We start from the raw sequence: 24,145 nt of genomic DNA on the forward strand, positions 1-24,145 counted from the left end.
GAATAGAAAACATCCATTGTAAGCATCTCTAAGGTATTTTCCAATCAGATTTATCAGCTATCTAGTATTATAATTCTAAAATAATTATTTTCCTTCTCCTTCCTAAATGTTCTTCTGGGTAGAATATAATTAACTGCTACTTCAAGTTTATCTAAAATTAAATTAGAAACTCTAAAAACAGAAAATTCTCTGTGTTGTTCCCCAAAGAAATCCATAGTCCAGTCAATATTTCCAATTTCTCTTAGATTTCTCCACTTGGATGTTCTACTTAACCCTCAGGTTCCATGTATACCGAGCTCTATTCCTTTTCCCCACTCCTGTTCTTTATTCTGGTTTCCTTAATTCTATACTGATTCTAGAATTAACTCAGCTTTGACTCTTTCCTCTCTTTGCCTTCTATTTCTGATTGGACCAAGTCCTACTGGACCTCATTAAACCCTAATTTCCTTCTCAGAACCTGCATTATTCAGCTTCTCTTTACCTTTCTTCCAAAATGTTGGCCTAGTTTTCTAACTTGTCTTATTTGGACTCTCCCCCTTCCAATCAACTCTCGACTTTATTGTCAGATTAGTACTATTGAAGTTCAGTTCTGACCATGTAAACCCTTTGTTTAAATTCTCCAATGGCTCTCCATCGAATAATGAACAAACCCAAATGCCTTTGCTTGGTAGTCAATATTTTCCAAAATTTATTTTTTATAATTTTATCCCCATTACTTCCTCTTATGCACCTCACTTCTCAGTCACACAAAATATTGCTCCCATATGTATACCCTTTGATTTATTACTTCTACTGATCTTCTTATGTCTTGTGTCAGTAATGCTTCTTGAACATGCACCTTTAATCCAAATCGTATGTAACCAGTTGAAATACTACCTCCTCAAAAGTTTTTCCTACTCTTTTTTACATTCCACCCCTTTAGAAGTCATAAATCTCTTCTCTGAATTCCAAAGAGCCCTTTTTTAAATTTCTAAATTATACTCATTATTTTTACCTTCTCTTATAGTTATCTGTATACCTATCTTACCTACAATAATGAAAGCTCCTTTAAGAAAGGGCAGTTGATTCATCTGTAAATTAGTGAATTCTTAGTATTGCCTTATTAAATATGAATTAATGTGAGAGTAAAATGACTTTTCTTCTCCTGTGTCCTATTTAAATTTGAACGTTGTATCACTTCAAGCAGCAAAAGTATCGTTATGGAGCAAGATGACATCAATATTAGCACATTTAGGATCTTAGTAGCATCAATATTTGTAAGAAAAAAATTGAAAGATAATTAGCACCCCAACTTTTGAGGGGAATGATTCCTGAGAAGTAATACCTCAAAATCTGAGAGAATAAAACTTAGAAATCTCAGGTAGACCAAGAATAATCTGCTGTTTTCACCTTTTGAGTTGTTTGACTTTAAATTCTTTCCACTCTACCTATGGAGATGTGATTCAATTTTTTTCTGCCAGAAACTATATATAGCATTTTGCAATGACTTAAAACAGGGGTAATCAAATAGCGGCCAGGAACTTTATGATAGTTTGATAAAACTGGAATGTCTGAGTGGGATCACCCTTCCTAATATTTGAGCAGCACTAGTGAAACAAGGACCTCAAAGATGGTGTCAAGAACAGATAGAAAGGAATGAGTAGAAAGAGGAGAGTGTAGTAATAGCTTCCAAGGAGGATTTTAGGAGTTAAGGGATAAGACTGGGAGGTGGACAGAAAGATGTAGACTGTAGTTAAAGAAAAACTTTGGAAACCAAGAGATACAGATTCAATGCATAGATCTACCACTTAATGGCTGTGGGTGTAGGACCCCAGGGTTCCTTGGCTGTAAGGATCAAATATGATAAGGGCTTTGTACACTAAAGTGAGAATAATGAGTAATCTTTACTACTCCAGAGGTTGTTTGGAACATTAAATGAGATGATTATCTAATATAGTAACCATTATATAATCAGTGCTTAATTCATGAGACGCTATTATTGTAGGATTCATTATAGCAGTAATAGAGATATGGACCTGGGTTGAAATCCCAGTTCTGTCCTCATTAGCTTGTGATTTTAGTAAAATATCTAAACTCACCTTAAGGCTGTTTCATCATTTGTACAGGGTTCTTGTGAAGACTAAATGAAATAATCAATATTTTGTATATTTACCAATTGCCTATTGATGAAATTGGCTAGAATTGCCATGATATGTGCTGTGAATAATCCAGTACCTTCACCAATACATGTACTAAATGGGGGAGAGGGGAGAGCAGATTTGGGGAGACGAAAAGAGATAAGATACCTTAACATTATTAAATATAATATTTATTGAAGTTATGCTTTCTATTATCTAATATTCCCCCTAAAAAGGGTGAAGCATATTTAAACCTGAACATATAAATTTTCTTTTGCAGGTGACTTTTCTCCCTTTAGGATAAGTAAATGGTGTACTACTATGTTCCACTATTTGGATCAAATATTTTATGAATTTAAAACAATCTATGACCAAACACAGTCCAACAGGATACATATTTTACTTCAACAAACTTATCTCCTTACATAAAAAATAAAAATGTTAAACCAATAGATGTCAGACAACCTCTCCTATGTCAGAACTGAGGAAGACATAAACCACTGGGACACATCAGTCTTTTGCTTTAAACGAAAACAGCCTAAGAGCAATGCCTTATCTTCTGGTAGAAGGAGAGAGTGGTGGTGTTTATGTCGTAGGGGAGAAAGAGATCAATAAATATCCTGAACCATCACAGTTGGGAACTATTTGGGTTGGCCATGTACTCATTCCACACTTACGATTCACTAAAAGTCTGCTATCTCCAGAGTAGAAAGGTGGAAACTTCCAAGACTCAGCCATGGTCGAGAAGCTTCATCCATCCCTAGGAGAAGCATGACAGACTCATGAGAGCCTTCTACTCTTGGACAAAAGATGGAGGCATGGAGATTCTAGGGGGTTGATGCCACTGGTGTCCTTTCCCTTTTTGATTTCTCATTCAATAAACAAAATTTTTAATAGTTTCTGATATTGATATCCTGGGATTTTAGTGGATAACACTGGAATTGACTATGAATGTATTATAGTTAGGCTATAGATGATGCTCTACAGCATTTTTCTCTGGATACTATTTCTGACTCTACCATTTATGATCCTTTACCTTTGCTATGGCATTGTCCTCAACTCCATTCTTTGACCTCCAAAAAGCAATTTCAACCATAAAATAAATCAAAGGCAAATACCAAAAAAAAACCAAAAAACAATATTTACTAAGGTTTTATGTGACTGTAAGTTTGGAGGAGATGAATATGGTTTTACATCAGAGGGACAAAAACATCTTAAGATTGATTATTATTATTATTATTATTTCTCATCCTTGGGCCACTATGAGATTTAGTGATTCCATGTGATTTATTCTTTCTTTCTTATCTTTTTCCTAATAAAAGCAAAAACATATAGACATAAACCCAAATATGACACTAATGACAGTGCTTCCCATTTCCTAACGCAGAGCAATTTAGCTTTCCACTGTTCCTGTTGTCAACTCAGGTCAGGGCTTCCCTTTACAAGTCCAGAAATTCAGCAGAAGCTTTGAAATGACTGCTTTGAAGAGCCTGGTTAACTTCTTAGACTATACACAGTGTTTCATCCTTTTTATCTGTAAGCATCTGAGATAATGGGGGATTGAAGCTAAAGACAAGATTTTACTTTGTATCAACACTGGTCTAAGGACCATAAATATATTAATTGATTTAACTCCACAATTCCGGTATAAGATTGGCATTATTATTTCCCACATTTTGCAGACAAGGATGCTGAAGTACGGAAAGATTAAAGAAGTTACTCAATGTTTCCTAACTAGAAAGTGGCAGAGCTGGGAAGAATGCAGATTTTTTTTAGTCAACATAGGCTAGATTTTGCTAGAGTAAATTAATCAATTAATAATTCAATTCAGAATTTCAGCAAGTTGCTCGAATAGTCCTTGGCACTAACTGATTTCAAATGCACAGATATTAAACAGAAATACTTTTCGAACAGCAAAATCATACTGACATGTAAGCCTATAAAAGTTTGGTTTCAAGAAATCCCCATTATGTATAGCCACAATTTCCAAGCACCTTGTTTACTTATCTAAGTGAAGATAACTCTCTTAATTGTGTGAAAGGGAAATGATTTTTTGCCTTCTCACCCAGAGTCACTAGAGTATGACATGGGACTGCCATATCAAAGCAAATCCAGCAGGAAAAAAGACTGCACAGGATCGAAAAAGATCCGGTTTCAAATCCCATCTGTACCATGGACTGGGGGTATGGCCTTATGTTAGTTATTGAATTCTGGATTTCAATTTTCTCATCCACAAAATGCGGATGAGGCTAACGGCACTGTCTCAACAGGGTTATTTTCAGGAATAAATAAATATGTGCTAAGTGGTGAGGAAATTCCCTGATATTTGGGGTGCAACTGTCCTGGGTTCAAATTCTAGCTCGGACATCTAATACTGTGTTTCCCCGAAAATAAGACCTAGCCGGACCATCAGCTCTAATGCGTCTTTTGGAGCAAAAATTAATATAAGACTTGGTCTTATTTTACTATAATTTAACACCAAGTGTTATATCAGACCAGGTCTTATATTAATTTTTGCTCCAAAAGACACATGAGAGCTGATGGTCTGGCTAGGTCTTATTTTCAGGGAAACACAGTATGCATGTGACATGGGGGCAGTTACTAATTTCCTCACCTCTGAAATGATTTGAATAATACCAACCTGAATCTCATAGGTTCGTAGGAAGCTTAGAGAAAAAATATAGAAAGCTTGTAGTTGAACCACTGATATACAGCAAAAACTTAATGTGTGGTTAATCTGAATATTTAATATTCTCAGCTTTTTTACATCTGTAGGAGACAGAGCCCATGATATATCTAAATCTTTTTTTGAGCCATTATTAATTTCCCATGACTTCAGTAAGCTTAAACCTCAAGTGAAATAATCACACATTATTCATCTCTTCTTTTAAATCCCTTCACTGACTCACCAGTGCCTTCTGCATAACACTTTAATTTGCATCGCTACCATTTCACGGATGTGCACAGCAGGTTTACTAAGCAGCTCTTAGCCCTTCATATAGACGTTCTTGGGCATAAGGAGGACTCAGTTCATTAAGGCATATAGTACATCAGGTGCTGTACAGAAAACTGAGAAAACTTGCTCCTGCAATCTGACTTCTCAAACTGATTTCATTATATAATACAAAATTGATAAGTTTCCCCATCATTTTTGTCTTGCTCAGACACTCAAATGCCCTACATCCATTTTGTTTTCTCTCCCTTCACGTCTTTCAGCAATGGTCTTAATGGGAAGAGCTCTAGAGCTTAATTAAAACAATAACTATCTAGTTTATACAATTTGCCCAGGTGAATACTATAACCTTGCATTGATTATTTATTGATGTGGCCATTAAACTCATGCACTCTCAACTGTAGTGGGTGAAACATTTTCCTTTCTAAATATTACTTTGGTATTCTTGTTGAAGAATTTAATTGATGTAAAGAGGGAAGAACAACACAACCAACTCCTGGCTCTTAGCTGTTCTAGCTGTAGGAGAAGGAAGAGAGAAATAATAAGCCATATACTAAGTAAATCTATGTGTATGATGCATCTTCCGAGTATTAAACCTTTCTTTGTTAAAGCACATAGTCACTGAATATTTTGTAAAAGGATTACAGATTTAACTAAAATATGATAAGCTTACATCTTATTTGTGCAGTCAGCTGCACAGTGATAGCTCATTAATTTGTGCAATGAATATTTTGAACTAGGAAATAACTAGTCACTGGGTTCACAGAAGAGGCCCTGGGCTGTCAGCAAGGACTGAAAGGTGAGAAGGAACTTTCACGGAAGGTAAAATAATTTTTCAACTAGATGAGACATTATGGCCAAAGATCCTAAGACTGAGATGAAGCTGAAATGGCAAATAGTGGTTTCATCCCCTAAGCCTTTGTGCTGCATAGTTAAAAATCTTGTGGTTTACCTTAAATGAAATGACCCTCAATGTCCTTTAGTGGAAATGGGCTTCAAAGGACTTGATATCTCATAATTTACAACAAAATATAGCTATTATAGCAGGGGAAGCTCATTATGCAAAATAACAACACATAAAAACTCCCCCAACGTCAACCTGGTGTATCAGGAAAGGGTCTTCGGAGAAACTGATGTTAATTTCAAGCCCTGAGTGCTGAAGAAGCAAAGTGAAGAAGTATGAAGGATATTTCTGATTGAAGGAAAAACATGCAACGGTGTCATGCGGGAGACCCTGCTCGCTGCGCCATTTGTCATGCGGGGCGGCCTGCGGGGTCTCTACTCCCGCTCCCTACATAAGAACGCAGGATATGGTGAGGCCAAAAAGGAACACCCATGGAGCCATAGGTAGGGGAGTCATACCACTATATTCTCTCTGGCGGCACTATACTCTCACTGGAGGCTGGATCCACACTGTCTGCAAACCGCCATCCACACTTGCCCGCCCAGCCACCATCTTCTTGCTAGCCCCCATTCTTCTCTCCTCTCTCTGCTAGCGTAGCCACAGCAGTTATATTTGTGGCCAATGGCTCGTTGGTTACAGCTGACGGCCAACTAGCCACAGCTGATGGCCATGCAATCACAGTTGATGGCCATTTACTACCTGAGCCAGGCACCTGTCTATGTGAGGCCGAGAGCCTGGAAACTTCTTTCTGGGGCTCTGCCCCCACAAGCGGTCTGACAAGAAAGCTGGATTTATTAGGTCTGCAGTAATTCAGCGGGTAATCGTGTGGGCTGGAGAGCAGAAGTCTGGTAAGAGGCAAGACATGAAGCAGAATAGGTGAGTAAGGTTTGGACCAACATGGGCTTTAAGCACCATAGGTACCGTTAAGTTTATTCTAGCACAAGTGAGAAGGATGAAGGGAATACAGGCTCCTGTCCTGCCTTCACAGTTCTCTTCCTAGTATGGTCAACACAGACAAGTGAAAATCACTGTAATAAACTGGGTTTGTTTATTTCTTCAACATATTTCTTATTAAGCACCTACTTTGTACTAGGCCGAGTATTAGGCACTAGAAGAGACGAGCAAGAAAACTGGCAATACACCCATTCCTGTCTTCCATTTGTTTAATTATTTTTTATTAAGAATCCACTGTGCAATCTGTGCTGAGGGTACAACTGTGGGTGAAATACAGATACAGACTGTGCTCATATCAGGCTCTCATAAAATGTGTGTTGCTATGGAGGTTTATAGTGCTTTGGAAACACAAAAGAGGCGCCTAAAGCGACTTGTGTCTGTGTGTACTATCAATGCAAGGGCAGGTCAGAAAGAAAAGTCTTGTTAAGACAGACTTTCTGAAGATAAATAAGAGAAAGAAGGAGAAGCTTTGCAAGGGCAAGAAGAAAGACAGACCGTGCATTGTTCAGGAACTACTATCCAGGAAGTCAACCGTACAATCGACTCTAGGACAGAACCTGTGGACAACAGAGAAACTGGACCTTCTTCAAAACAATTTCCTCTCTACTTCACAGAAAGAACCACATTAATTCCTTCGTTAAATGTAAAACCAGTCACATTAATTGACATTAGGTTAAATTTGGCAGGATCTAGGGACTGGAATAGGAGACAGTACTATTTCAATCTTAAATGACTATTTCTATAACTCTAAGAAGAAGTAAACCAAAGGCTTATGATAGTTCTGCAGCTGGTGAAAGGAAGTATGATGCAGATAACTACTTTTATTTAAATCAATGTTTTGTATTCATAGAGAATAGAGCAGGATGCTGCAGCTGCAAGAGGGAATTTAAAATTAGAGCAGCTTCAATAGTGCTGTTCATAATTTCATCCAAATTCCCGAGCCTTGCCCTATAAGTAAGCATTTTTTTTGCATGTGTGACACATACACACACACATTTAATTTTTCATGGGAGATGGAGACTGAACTTCTCTAGAGTCTGAAAATAAAATTATTGTCTGTTGGATAATCCTCTCTCTCTCTCTCTCTCTCTCTCTCTCTCTCTCTCTCTCTCCCTCTTTCTCCCCCCCCACCCCCACCATAGATTCATAGTCAAGTCAAAACTGCCACCTCTAGCTGCTGCTTCTTCAAATGAGCAGCATCATTCAGTTTCTAGAACCTGAACAGGTACTGTTTGTTCCACATACAACAGAATGATAAAAACTTTCCTGCAATGTTATCTGACCAGAAATAATTGCTACATTTCAAAGAGTTCCTTATATAACCCAGATGTCCTAGATTTCTCCAGGTTTCAAGGGTCATCTTTTTCTTTCAAGCATAAATGATAATAGTCCAAATGCTCGCCCTGCTTGTCCATAGAGGTCTGGTTTTTCATTGGTTTTCTTTCTTTGTATATTTTTTTGAATCTTCACAGATGTCCTGGGTTGGATAAATGATAGTACACAACTCTGCTTACTCGAATATTGTCCACTTCACTTGAAAATCATTGCTTTATATCTGCAAAGCCTTTTTATAAAGCACTTTGCTCATTCATCATCACATTTATCCTCACATTATCTTGTACACAATGTCACTCAGACCCTAATGACTCATCATTTAATTGTAGCTTGGATCCACATTTTAGGGTTCCCAATCCTGTGCTCAGCCACACATTACATTGTCTCAAGTCTCATGAGGTTGTTATAGTCAAATGAACTAAACGTGAGAAAGCCTGAAAAGGATGAAGTGTTCCAAATAGATTGTTGTTGTTTTATTTTGTTGTTGTGTTTGACATAATTAAAGGTGTACCACGCCAGGATTTCCCTTCTGTTCTATTCTTTGGATAATGATCAGATTAATCTTTCTGAGTGCTGCATCTATTACACGGTCAAACACACAAAGACACTTTATTCTGAAAATTCCTTTGCTAGTCCAAGGAATTGTATCATACAGTGTTTGAAGTCTCTTAGCTCAAGGGAACACTCAAGCAGCTTGACAATCCTGGCTGCGGTACATATTTCTGCAGACTGTTCAGCCCCCTCGGTCAGGTTCTCAGTACTTGTGGGGAGAGAAGATCTGCCATCGGTAAAGTTAGCAAAACAACAAGGCCACTGTTTGATTTAGGAAATGACAAATGTGTCAGGATTCCCCTGTGGGAAGCTGTGGAAATCTGGCTTGTTCAAACATCCTTGGCAACTGTGACAAAGTCTTTTCAATTGCGGTAAGTTGTAGTCTGGCTGACTGATTCGAAAGGAATTCATGCATGGCCCAATTTTCTGCCAGCCTTGCATAGAAATACACAGTAATAAACCGATGGAAGTAACACTTGCTTTACAATCCCACAAAGACCTCCATTAGAATTCTTCATTCCTGCATAGTCAGGTGTGTGGACTAAATAACCCAAAGAGTAAAGGGGTGATTCTACAGGGAACTTTAACAGCCCCTAAATGGCTTGGGTCTAAAAATTATGGTGAAGGAAGAATTTGTCTCCAATAAAGGTGTATACCATCCTTCAGCGTATTCACCTTACGCCAAACATTTTTTTCTTGAATGATCTTCCTCTGACGCAATTTACCTGCAGTTCTGCCACATATTCACATATACCACCCTTCTAATTCTGACTCAGGATTTCAGCCTCACTTTCTGCCTTTCTGTAATGGTGACCTAAATAATGAAAATTGTTCAGAGTTTTGTTTTTTTTTGTTGTTTTTTTGGGGAGGCTCAGTTCCATTTTACTTAAATGAGGCAAAACAAAAAACCATTATGAAACAACCCATTATTTAAGTGCACCTGACATCTTTATAAATATATGTAAAATATTTAAATGAATAATATATGTATTTAAAAATTCTTGGTAAAGAATTTATACATGAGAGCTATTAAAATTAGATTCAAGTTAAGGAAAGGATTAAAAAAAAAGCTAAGCAGAAAAATATTACCATCCAGAAATGAAAATATAGTTCATAAATCATAACTAAAATGCCTGCATTGATGTTTATAGTATATAATTCTATAACTGTGATTTTCACAATAGTTGCATACACTTTTTAAGACAGTATTTTACTCAATCATTATCTAATCTTATCAGTTTTAAAGGAGAGAGGACTAAATTTTTCAATCTGCTTCTAGGAAGGAATAAATATATTAAAAGAGAAATAGCTAAATTAGACTATACGTACTTCCCACAGTATATCAAAATCTAAAGTTTTATGTTTAAAACTATAACTGGTTTATAATCTTCTAGGAAACTTCTCTCACTTTTTGTTAGATATTCAAATATAATCACAGTGAAAACCATCATCATCAACAACAACCAATTTTGTCTTTATCCTATATGAAAGAAAAATCCATTTTATTGAAACACTAAAATGTTCCAAAACCTTGCTACACGCTTATGACTCTGAGAAAAACAATCAATAATTAAGAGTAAGGTAAAAGATAAATTAAAGTTATATGGCTCAGAAGCTAATTGATGATTCTTTGCTGTTGTGTATATTTGTCATGTTTGGTTTGCCCTAAATGATGTGAATACCTTTTGGGTATTTGGGAAAATTCCCACACTGTGAGTCCTATCCCTCTAAAGACAAGCCCAGCTAGGGCATAGGCAGGTGACTTAGATTCTACCAATTGGACACACCTCTATGAGGCAGCTAGGAAGAACAAGAGGAATCTTTATGAGACAGGTAGGAAAAACAAGAAGCATGTGCAGAATCCATCTTGCAGTGAGTAATGTGTTAAAGGAGTCAGATCCTGTAAGAGTAGACAGGATGGAAGTTTGTTTTCTGTCCATTACTAGCATCCATGGTTCAAACTGTGTTGACCCTGAGAACTATGTTATTTCTGCAGCTAGGGAATGACAGTGATCTCTTTTCTACAATAGTTCACATGTTATCATGGAGATTATTCCTGCTAGTCTTTGGCTCTCCAGAAGTTACTTTGAACTACCTAATGAACTTTAATACATTGCTACTTTGTTTTCACCTGAGTACAATGACTGATACAATAAGCAATCATTTTCTCGTTGTATTTGAATACAGTGTTCTCTTTAGGTGTCTTTAGGTGATAGATGGGAGGGGGGTTGGAGGCAGCGTGAAAAAGGTGAAGGGATTAAGTGCAAATTCGTAGTTACAAAATAGTCATGGGGATGTAAAGTAAAGTATAGAGAAGCATAGAGAATATAGTCAATGATATGGTAGTAACTATGTATAGTGCCAGGTGGGTACTAGACTAGTCAGGGGATCACTTCTTATATAAATGTCTAACACTATGCTGCACACCTGAAATTAATATAAAATAATACTGAATGTCAACTGTAATTGAAAAATTACAAAGGATGGAGAGGTGAAGGGGAATTTCCAGGTATAAAACAAATAAGTCATGGGGATGTAATGTACAGCATAAGGAATATAATCTATAATATTGTGACAGCGTGATACAGTGTCAGATGGTTGCTGGACTTATCATGGTGATCACTTCTGAGGTATATAAATGTTGAATAACTACAGTGTACACATGAAACTAATATAATATTGTATGTTAGCTATATTTTAATGAATATCTTTAAAAACAATAGCACTATCAAGTAAGTGTTCAAAATAAAGACATTTTTGAGACAAGTCCACTGCTATATCAAAATAAGTGACAGGAAAATATTTGAAGCGAGTCAACATCAAAACAACTAGAAAGCATTTACTCAATAAAATTGATTAAAACTGGAAAGCTAATAAATATTTTAAATGATGTTCAGAAAAAAACAAATGTATTTTGAGGAAGTTTATGAATTTCTCCTCACTCACATGAACATGAGATAATTTTCTTTTAACATGATTCACAATTGGATCAGGTGTCTTTTCTCTTTCAATGCAGAATGGAAAGTTATATTCCAAGTAGTTAGAGAAGAGATCTACAAAGTTTTCAGGTAGGTACAGAATACTGACAATTAATACCACTTATTAGTAAGGATTTCATAAGTTTAAGAGAGGGAAAGGAAATGGAAAAAGAGGAAGAATATAAATACATTTGTTGAACATCACTATGGGTCAAAAATTGTTGTAGTATATGTATATATATGTAATATGTATATATTACATATATATGTGTATATATATAAATAATATATAGCCTTTTATATGTTTCATTTTATAGCATCTTCATGAAATTTCTAAGATATTATTATTATTATTCATTGAGAAAACTGAATCTATGCAGCTAGTAAATGGTACACTTACACAATCTGACTTTAAAGCTGCTATTATTTGAATTTCATTGCACTGAATTTCATTGCGCTGAAGATAAGGCTAATGAAAAATTGTCATTAGGGCCTTTCTTGCCTCTTATTGATGATGAGAGAAATAATCTCTTATACAGACTTGAAAACATTCAAAGGCTTGGAGAAAATTATTGGCATGTTTTAGACATGTCAGCTGTCATGTCACAAGACTAGTGATAAAAAATAAATGCTGATTATTCAAATCCTAAGAGAACAAAATGGACCCAAAGTTTAAATCTAATTAAAAAACTTTTTTTTTTGTCCCTGGCAATCTAATTCGCATTGCTGGACTTGATTCTTTTATAAATATAAATAGAAAATCAGATAACACAAGAAAGAAAGAAAGAAAGAAAGAAAGAAAGAAAGAAAGAAAGAAAGAAAGGAAGGAAGGAAGGAAGGAAGGAAGGAAGGAAGGAAGGAAGGAAGGAAGAAAGAAAGAAAGAAAGAAAGAAAGAAAGAAAGAAAGAAAGAAAGAAAGAAAGAAAAGAAAGAAAGAAAGAAAGAAAGAAGAGTGGGAGAATGAGAGAAAGTACATATTCATTTACTTCATAAACATCTTAAATTAGCTACCTAAGTTTCATTTCTTGGTAAACAACACTCTCCCTGATTTTATGAAGCACTGCTTCTGTACAAAAATCTTTATTTGAATAACAAGTTCTTCTTTATGAAATTTCCTGTGTAAGTCAAATTAATTTTCTCTGAGAGACTTCCTGTCCCAACATAGCCTAAGCCCCATAATATATCACTTTGGTCCCAGAGAGACTAATCACACTGCATCAATTTCTGACACTCAAAATTTGACTTTCATGAGAAAAATTTATAAATTTGCATTCGCAAATGTAATTAATATCAATAAAAACATATATTATAGTACATTTGCATTGAAACTTAGAGAGGTTATTGAAGATGTTATTTAAAAATGTTCTTACATCATAGGACATTTATCATAAAAACTATGTATTGCAATAGAAATCAATACCTGATTATGCAAATTTATGGGTTTTGAGAATGGCATCAGTTCAATACTTTTGTCTAAAAAGCAAACAAACAAGGTATTCCCAAAGTATTGAAGTATAGCAGAAGTTCCCTCCAACTGATTGAATGAGAGATTGAAATCTGTCACTTATATTTCAAAACCAAAAACATGACTTGGAGATTGAACTCACTACCAAAGGCTAACGAATTCCCTCTAAACTAAAGTTTGACTATTCAAAAGAATTAGAAGCTATTAATTTTATCACAAATTATTATTATATTGTCTTGTCATTTAAAAATTAGCCATGAAATAGATAAACAACTGTTGTTTGTTTGGGAACTTATTTTGAAAACATAAAAAATAAAATAAAATAAAATAAAATAAAATAAAATAAAATAAAATAAAAAATAAAATGAACCCCTTAGGAGACAAGATATCCCTTTCCCTAAAGGTCAATTGTGTAGTATTTCCTCTGATCTTAGGTCCTAACCATCTCAGTGAATTATAAATAGGTCTTTTGCTACCACCAACTTCATTTTGATGAAAGTTTTTATACATAATAAAAAGGTGAGTTTCAAAAATCTATGTGAATAAATTGTTTGAGTATTTGGGAGCTATTCACAGTATATTGTGTGTTTATCTACTATATTATATGCAAAGTATATTGATATTGCTGAGAGCACCACCTAGAGAGTTTGAAGTACTTTCCCAAGGTCACACAGCTGGTAAGGAGCCAAAGTGGGATTCAAACTCCAGCAAGGTGACCCCAGAGTTTGTGTACTTATCTACTATATTATATGCAAAGTTCTTTGTACATTATGCATATTAATTCTTTGTTATGTATCTCACAAATATTTTCTCCCAGTATGTCTTTAACATCATTTATATTTTTATTTAATCATATATATTTAATAATATATATTAATCTAATCATATATATTAATTTAATCATATTTCAGTTTAAAATAGACATATATATTAGATTGATATATATAATTAAAATACTATATATGATTAAATAAAAACATAATAGATGTTCAAGACATATATACTTGTATTTCAGGAATTCTCTACTCAAAGTCATAAAAATTTCCTCTAATAATTTTATCAATTTTTTTAGCTATTAATATTTAGGTCTTTAATCATGTTCTTTTAAACAGTGTAACATATATTGATTTTTCTATGTATACTTTGTAACCAGTCAGTTTGGGTACTACTTTACTATTTCTAACAGACTTTCAGTTAATTCTTTTTGGTTTCCTAGGAAGACAATCATTTGATCTGCGATGATAACAGGTGGCCTCACTTGTATGTCATTTTTTATGGCATTACATAGAATTTCCAGAATAACAGTAAATAATTTTAGTGATAGCAGATATCCTTCTTTTGTTCCTGAAAGTATTGAAAACTGTTTTTAGTGCTTCAACATTAAGTATGTTGCCATTTGATTTTTTAATTAATTATAATACAGTGGTTCAATTAGGTGAACTAAAATAAAATGTAATTTTTTTTACCCCTTGCAAATATAATTCCCAAATCAATCTATTTACACACTATTATGGATAAGTTAATTGTGCTAAACAAAGGCAACTCAGTCATCTTGGTGTGGGGTACAATTGCAGGAGAAATCTGGTCCAAATGCTGGCATCTGAATTTCCTGGTTTCCATTCAAAGCACAGATCATTTCTTCTGCTCAACATCATAATGTCACACTGCCTATTGTTGCTATGCTGTTTCAATACGGCTTCTAGTCACAATGTGCTTTCTGTGTTGATCCTAGGCTATTTGGGGACTACTTTTAAAGATTTCACAATATGGTGAAATTGGGAGTATGTCACTCTTCCATCAGCCTGGATACCCCTATTTTTCAGGCTCCATGGGAATCCTGTGTTGCTCTATAAGATTTGTTGTCTCCTGGGTTATATGTTGGGAATTCAGGCAGAGTCTGTGTTATCCTGTGAACTTTCCAAACTTTTCCAGGATTTCTATCACTTATGATCTGGAGTTTAAACAAGGAGAAGAGGCAGCATGCTGGACATTTTTTCAAAAACCACTGTGTTGAAATTCTCATTTTATTTTCTCTAAATCTCTTTCCTCCTCAACAATTGATCAAACTCAACTTTCCCTCCCTTCATCCCTTCGTCCCTCCCACCCTCCCTCTCTCCCTTCCTTCCTTCTTTCTTTCCCTCCTTCCTTCCTCCCTCCCTCTCTTCCTTCTTCCTTCCTGTTTTTTTTCTTTCTTTAATGTTAAAGGAGTTTGCTTAACAACCCAAAGAACTGAATCTCTGAAGACAGAATTCCAGAAGTTGTCTTTTAAGTCAGAAGAACTTCTCTAGCTGTCCCTCAATCTTGTTTGTGGACCATCCATCCTATTTGTGCTGGCTTTGACCACAGGATGTGTGGGCAAGAGGTGAACACTAGGTGGCGTAATGTAAAATGGGGGGAATTTCTTAACTCAAGAGAAGACAGGAAGAGTAACAGGAAAAACTACTGCCAGGATTCTCACCACATCCTTCCACTGGTCCTGTGGACCCAGTATCTCTTCTTCCTCGCTTTATACAGACCTGCTATAATCGTGGCAATTTGTTCCCAGTCCTTTGTCCACCTTTTCTTGATATTTCCAGATCTTTCTAAATAAGATCTGTTCTTTTTATCTCTCTGAAGGCAGTGTCTTTCATGTTCAGATTAAGCCATCATATCTGTGGTGTTTTTTTCTGAGTCATCTAGAATTCTTATACTGTCCTCTTTGAAAAGCCTAAATTGTACGAAAAACCAGTCTTTGTACTAGAAGCTATAAACACCAAAGTCATTGCTAAAGAATCACAATCTCCTTTCCTGTTTCCCTGTCTCTACTTTTTGTGGTGCCTACTCCATGATATGTTCTTAAAAAGTATATTTTCTCTATATCAAACATTCCACCCCTATTGGTAAAAACGGCACGCTAAGGATGCATGAATCATATTTTTTTTATCCATCTGTAAAAACTTTGGGAAAAAAAGAAAAACAAAAATACAAGATTTTTCAGCGCATCAAAGACTTATTAGTAAGGCCTTTCTTTGACAGGTTCTGGTGTCTTCAGGCAAACAGAGGGATTCACATTAACAGATCTGATGAAATATAAATATGTATTCATTAGCTGTGAAATTCAGTCTCTGTGTGTTTCCTGGGTTTCAGTAGGCTCTTTAAAGTTAATTTTTAAGAAAGATGAGCACACCTCATGCTATTTTGTTCAAAGTACTAAAACTGTGCAAATATCCTTTGTAAAATCATTGATTGTTGTTCATGCCAGAATATTTGAAAGGATCGGAGAGAGGCAAGAGAGGTGAAGGAAGAAAGAGAGAAAGTCAGGCATATTTGTAATTATTTTTTCAAAAGAGCTATATGTGAACTCCATTTTAAAATGGACACTAAATATTATTTAACAATGTATGGCAAATAATAATCAAGTTTAATAATAATTTCTTTAATTTGATGAGTTGTTTCATTCCTAGATGTTCTCATGCACTTGATAAATAAAGCTACTCTTTTCCTTATGTCCCCATTGTAATCCTGCTGTAGTTTGTCTTTCACACTAATCCCTATTAATTGGATTCATTGAATTAAATCAAGAGGAAACATGGGAATGAGAAAGGGAAATATAGGAACATACTCTATACTGACTAGAATGCTATATTCACTCTAATTCACCTTGTGTAAGAGATGTTCTTATCATATTCCACAATGTCACTTTACCTAATTCCTGATTTACATATTCTGATTATTGTAAACACCTTAATTTCCCCTAGGAAATTTGCTCCTTAATTTCGTTTCTTAGAATTCTTATTTCCTTATGTAGTGCAATCTCTGACCCAGGCTGCCAACAATGATTTGGAGGAGGAAATATCATATATTCCTGGACAATAGGTGGATACCTCTGCTTCTCTTCCTGTAAACATTTATATTGTGTTGTATAGTTTATAGAATGCATTCTTATATTTCTATTTGTTTATTTTTGTGTTTCCTGCCTATTTCCAAGATTAATTTCAAATGGCCATATTTACATGTAGCGAAATTTTATTTCTCACAACAACCTCAGGGGTGTGGTATCACTATATCCATTAGACATTATAGATTAGGAAATTGATAATTAGATAATTAGAGAGGTCACACAGCTGTTGTTAGGTGGTTGAGACAGGATTTGAACCTTTTAATATGTGTGCCAAAATCCATCCACTTAGTGTGCAATCTTTAAATACGTTAAATGACTCTAATAATGAATAAATGCCATTTCTACTGTAGAACACTGGAGAAAGAAAATTAACAAAAAGCATGAGTGATGAGGAGGATGAATTCATGAGAAATTCCACACTTGAATGAGACTCTGAATGAGGGGATTAAAAGCAGAATAGAAAAAAAGAGAAATTAGATGCTTCTAAATTTACTTACTAGTTTCAATATTGTGCCAACATACCAATCTCTTTTCATAAGCTCCAGATCTCTTTCACTAATTTCACTCTAGATAGACCTACAAGTTGACAAGATTGTCACTGCTTTAAACAGTATACATGTTATTAGAAAATAGTTATGATATTGCAAATATTTGTCATTTGTATTTATATATACTAAATGTTAAGCTACCAGTATAGCAGAGTTTTTAAAATGCATTCCATCATCTGACAGTATGTCCCTTCCTTGAATTATAATACTTTCAAGAAACATGTCACTGTTGTTTATAGCATAACTGGACAAAACATCTTTCTTTGCAACCACTATGAAATAAATATCTAGGCTTTATATCTGTGAGTTTCTGAAGGTTGCATTATTAGGTAAAAAATATCACCAGGAACACTTTATATACTCATCAATTTCTAGCATTTCTCAGTGAATTTAATGATTGAAATTTACCATTCTTTGCCCTTTATTAGAGATCACATGGTATATCCAACGAAAGGAATTTTAAGAGGCATCAAATTTTTCCATTCCACAAAGGTTCCTGTATGGAAAGTATAAATTAATTTTAAAACTAACTCTCAAAACACATGGCACTACTTAAGTACTTCGTATATTTCTAATTGGTTCAATAAATGTGTGTTAACTAGCTTCTAATTTTTAAACACTATGTACTATGCACCTTGAGTACAAATGTAAATAACAAATCCTGTTCTATATTAGAAGAAGACAGGTATGTCACAATACAAATAAAGATAATAATAATTAATATGCAATTCATATTTCATTTATATAATATATAACTAAGCTTAATATACAATTAAATATAGAATAATTAATAGCAACTACTCTTTAGTTGCTGTTAATGAGAAAATGCTTCGTGTCAGGCACTCTGGTAATCATCTTAATAAATTATCTAATTTAATCTTCACAATTCTGAAAGTTAGAAAATATTATCTACATATTACCAATAATGAAAATGAGACTTAGAACAGTTTAAATTCCTCATTGACATTGAGTGGCACAATGGAGGGCTTAAGTGTTTAGCCTCCACAGTCAGAGTGCCCGAGTTCAAATCACTACTCCATAACCAGTTTAATCATCAGGTTCTACACCGGTAAAACAGGGATGATAAGAGAATGGGCCTCATAGGGTAAGTAGGAAGAATAAGTAAGCCATCACTTGTAATGTGCTTCAGCAGGACTTTGCGCATAGTAAGGGCTGAACGAATGTCAGCTGATACCATTTCTCTAACAAAAGCAATGGAAGTAAGTGGGGCAGGTGAATAAGACAAGAATGATAATTACTGAATAGAGCAAAAGAGCTGTGAAAATCTTAGCATTTTCTTTTCCTTAATGAACTATCTATCAGGTAGTTGGGAGTTACTGATACACAGACAGGGACACAATGGATGAGGGAAGCATTTATTATTCAGCAAATTCACTGATCAGGGTACCGTGTTTTAAAATTAGCATGTAATTATATTGTAATTTTCTCTTTATACCTTTCACTATTCAGATAAAACAGAATTAGCCGTAAGAATGTGAATAGCTGAGAGTCATAAACAAAAAAAGGGCCAATTCTATTTTGCTAACGTTTTTCCTGCCACAATCATTGCTTTCACTATTTACTATCAGGAAAATTGCCTGCAGTTTATTTTCTCTGTTGACTACAAACAGTAGCCCTGAGATCCATGATTCCTGACATAATTTACGGCTCCTTATAGACAAATAAAGACTCTAATCAGTTGTTGCGGTTTTTATTTCCATTACAATTGACAAGTGACTGTTTCATGGCCCAGAACTGAAAGGTAAAAGAAACACACACTTCACTGAATCATCTCAAACAAATGGGGTATTAAAAAGATCAATTTAATTTTAATCTTCTAGACTACTGTCTCTGTGGAGGCAGTATTTTGTTTGAGTGTTGTACAGAGGAGTGAAAAAGGTTTTAGAGCCAGACAGACCTGGATTCAAATCTAGCCTCTGAAATTTTACCTACTGTGTGGTCTTGAGCAAACTCATTAAACTCTTGGATTTTCAATATTCTCTTTTGTAATATGGAAATAATCTTTCCTTACTACGGTTGCTTAGAAGATCAAAGTGATGTACGCATGCAGGATATCCAATCAGTGATTATCAAGCAGCTTTTGTTTAATACATATTAGTTTCCTTCTACGAACTTCCAGAAATTAGAGTGGGATTTGTTTTTATTCTTGTATTCAAAAACAGTTTTAGGACATAGGAGCAAGGGAGTAAATTATAGTACCATAGGAAAAATAAAAGAAACACTACAAAAGTCATCAATTGTTTTTCTTATATTCATTCAAGTTTAATCGATTACCATATGTGTGTGTGTGTGTGTGTGTGTGTGTGTGTGTGTGTGTGTGTTTAGAGAGAGAAACAGAGAGACAAAGAGAGGAGGGAAGGATAAAATAGCAGAGAAGAAGAGAAGGAGGAGGAAACAAAGTTCTTTCGATATGTTTTAAATTATTAGAAAAAAAGAACTCAAATTTTAGAAAAAAATACAGTCATCATGAAATACACTAATCTATCATTAATATAAGTTTTAAAGAAATATAAAGTTATAATATTCTTATATTTGACTCCATGCCTCACTACCATAGCAGTGTGTGATAATTCAGATCATCTATTTTGCCTAGACCGTCTGGTTTTCCACGCCTTCCATAATCCTGGCTACATTTTGCTGATGATTCCTCATGTCCAACTAATCAACACTATGTACTTTTCACTTAAATACCACCCACATCATAGTTCTGCAAATGTGCTAGATTCTTCCTGGATTCAGTTTCTTCAAATATGTAATTCCCCTGACCTGAAATTTCTTTTGATCCTTCCTCTGTTTACCCAAATCCAATTTGCTTGAGCAACCCAGCTTATTGTGTCTATCAAGCCACATTGGATTACTTCAACACCAGTTTCTCAAATACTGATTCATGATACATTTTTCATGGACCAACATGAGGACCAACATGGACCGACATAAGGACAAATGAGAAAAAAATATTTTATGTTGGTCCATGAATATAAAGGCCTGAGTAGTTGGGTTCCAGTTTTCATTATTTTTTGTTATATTTGAACTTCCAAAGTACCTTTATATCTCAGATTCTTGGGAACAAATCTAATTTCAAATATTTGTTTGCTATCTCCATAAACTATTATAGTGCCCTGAAAATTCCATTAATGCAGCACTTAAACTACCTTTCCCAGTTTCTCATACCCAATAATAAAATAAAAATAATTTATTGGAACATGGATTCTAATTTTGGTTTTGTAACATATGGTCATACATATATATCACACAATACAACACTTAAAAATAGATAAAACTTGCATAATTTGCCTGGACTATCTTACCTGTTTGCCAATTTCTTCGGGATCTTTTATATGGTCTCCCTTACGTATTAAAAGTGTATTGTTTAGGGATCATACCTAGAGTTAATCTGGTGTAGCACATACATCCAATAATTGCTTGCTGATTAGCTAGGATAAACCCCTTCATCTGATGAAATCGAAAAATAAAATCAGATTTCCATTAGAGGGAAGCTTCGTGAGGACAATGATTTGATGAATAGAGAATTAATAACATGAACCATTCTGAAAATATCCAGCTAAAGTAACAAAATCAAAAAAGATGAAATATCTGTTCTTGATTAAAGTATTGCCTGAAGGTTTATTAGTTATGGATCATCTCTATAAACACTGAAAACAGTAATTAGTTGTGCAAACTTTGCAGAGCTTGCCCCCTCTGCACTAAGAAGAAACAACCACATTTCAGTTTCTCCAAGCCTCATGGCAAATTGATAATATTCGAAGCCTGTGGCTAAAACCAATCCTCCTGCATTCAGGAATACACCAGCAATCTTTATTTTCTATTGCAAAACTGATAAAAACATAGCCTACAAAATTGCTATAAAGGTGAAAAAGCAAGATCTCTGTTTATGAGGAAAAAGACCAAGGGTATAGTCTTCTTGCCTTGCCCTGAGCCACATATTTATGTGTTGAAAAGAAAGGAATCTTCTCCTTTTTCTTACATAAAATGGAAACCTTCATACATGTGCCCTATTTAATCTCCCCTTGGGTTATACCTGCCTCCACAAAGGCAATTTGACCATTTTCACTCAATTGCTTCCCATTACTTACATGAATATTTTAAAAAGATGACCAATTTGTGCATAATGTTAAAGTCTAATGTAACATTCATTATTTATATAATTATATAAAGTTGCTTATGGTTTCATCTCCATTAACAGTATGTTTATCTTAGTAATAATTCCCCGAATATCTAAGAAATTCTTGTCTTTTTTCCAAAAGGAAATTATGTTGGTTTTAACCTGAGATTAGGATGTGAAAGAAAGATTCTTCTGTGGGAAATATTTTAGGAAAGCAGCTTGGAACATTTCATATCAGGGGTTTTCTGTAGTGACTTTTTCTCTTTAAGATTTATAGAAATGATTGTCATTTATTTACATTAAGAAAATAATTACTTGAATGCAGAAAAGCTGAATTCTTGTATCAAGGTCATGTTTCACATAAATATTAATACTGTTCCCTTGAGGAATTTAATACAGCTTCATGATTAATACAAGGATAGAAGTTAAGTGGTAAACAATATTAATCAATTAAATTGAACCAATTTATTATGAAAATTTTAATGACCTCTTTCCTTCCTGTTGGAGAAACAAAAAACTTTGTGAAGTTCTACACTAAGAAAAACAAGTTGTTCCATGTCTTTTCTGAAGCATACAGATGATTCATATGAAATAATTATTCCCAGCAGATCCAAGTGAAACACATAGTTTTTAAATCTTCAAATACATGGTCCATGGAATTTAATGTTTAAATTTCACCCTAATTTTCTTCTATCGGTTTTTTAAAAATCTATGATACCCATGGAGTGGAAGAGAGCGTCCTCTTTTGAAATTATACAAAACCAGGGATAGTAAGATTATCACAGAATTTAACCTGGTAGCAAGCACTGATGTAACATTTTGCCTCAACTGGAGACAAATGGTAAGGAAGCAAGTGTGAATTTCAAGAGGCTGTCCCAAGGCTTACAGGAGGATAAGCTGCTTCAGGAAGCAAGAGATGGAAGCCTCCAATTCTTTTCTCATATAATTATAAGAATAAACGGAGGTTATAATAAATAAGTACAACTCTCTCAAAATCAACATTTATTTACTTAATATCTGCAATGTGTACATACTATCTAAAATAGAACAAAGCAAACAACTAATTGAAAGATGGATAAACTTCCTAATAGTATTCAGGGCCCTTTGATTCTCTCCCTAAAATTGAAGAAGTTGAGTCTTGACTGGCCTTCTTCCTAAAGAGATAACAAGTAGAGGTAGGTGTTCAAAAGTATTAGAGGAGAAGAAATGGAAGGTAGGAAGTCTATATTTTTTTATTTTCTTCTGTCTTCTATAGCTTATGGGGCTATAGGATTTGCCCAAGGGTTCTCATTGCCTTACCTGATAAACAACAAAGGTTAACAGTGGAATATAGAAATTGCCTATATATTTCCCCATAGTGTGGATTGACAATCATTAATACAAACATTGTTTCAGTTATCTGGATAAAATATTTATGTTATCAAATTGGACTTGAGGAACTCTGCAATAAAAGAATAGTATTACACAGTACAAAAATGTATTTTAAAGTCACATTTGTGTTTTTTATAAAGCTTTAATTGTATGAAAATAGGTTGAGAAAGAAATCCTCAAAAAATTACACACAAGTATAAGGAAAACCAACAAAGAAGTTAAATTCAAATGTTTCTATGAAAGAAGAGAACCTACATTTTATGAACAACGTATTATTGTTCTATATAGTGTAGAGGGGACAGCATTTCATTTTATCATCACACAATAAAACAAAATAGCTCTCTGTGTTCTTCTGGGATACAAGGGACATCTCTAAAAGACATTATGAAAAACAAATTGAGGCAAAAACTTGTTTCAATACATATTTTATGTGGCTCAAGAGGTTACTGACTACTTTCAGAACAATTTAGAAATAAGAATTTGAAGAAAGCCTGCTGGATACCAAGAAAAATCATTAGTTGTTCAGATAGGTTGATAGCTAGAGTTGTTGCATTAAAAAAATTTTAAATAAACTCAGTAATACACAAAATTCCTAACCATTTGCCTTGTTTTAAAATTTCGTAGGGTCAAAGGTAGCCAAGATTCATAAAATCGACGTTTTAATGAGTTTGATTCTTAGAACCCAGATTTGTATGTGCCCAGAAGAAAATTCCATGAAATAATATGTTTGATATTGGAATCAAAATGGACCAACACATTTTATTCTTACCATGTACACATATATTCATTTGTGTGTATCAAATTTTACATAATTTAAAAAATATAAGAATAGGGGTGGACAGTTAGCTCAGTTGGTTAGAGTGGGAGCTCTAAACAACAGTTCGATTCCCACATGGGCCAGTGAGCTATGCCCTCCACATATAGATTGAAGACAACGAGATGTC

The sequence above is a fragment of the Rhinolophus sinicus genome, linkage group LG02, assembly GCF_036562045.2.
Source record: "Rhinolophus sinicus isolate RSC01 linkage group LG02, ASM3656204v1, whole genome shotgun sequence".
Taxonomy (NCBI): domain Eukaryota; kingdom Metazoa; phylum Chordata; class Mammalia; order Chiroptera; family Rhinolophidae; genus Rhinolophus; species Rhinolophus sinicus.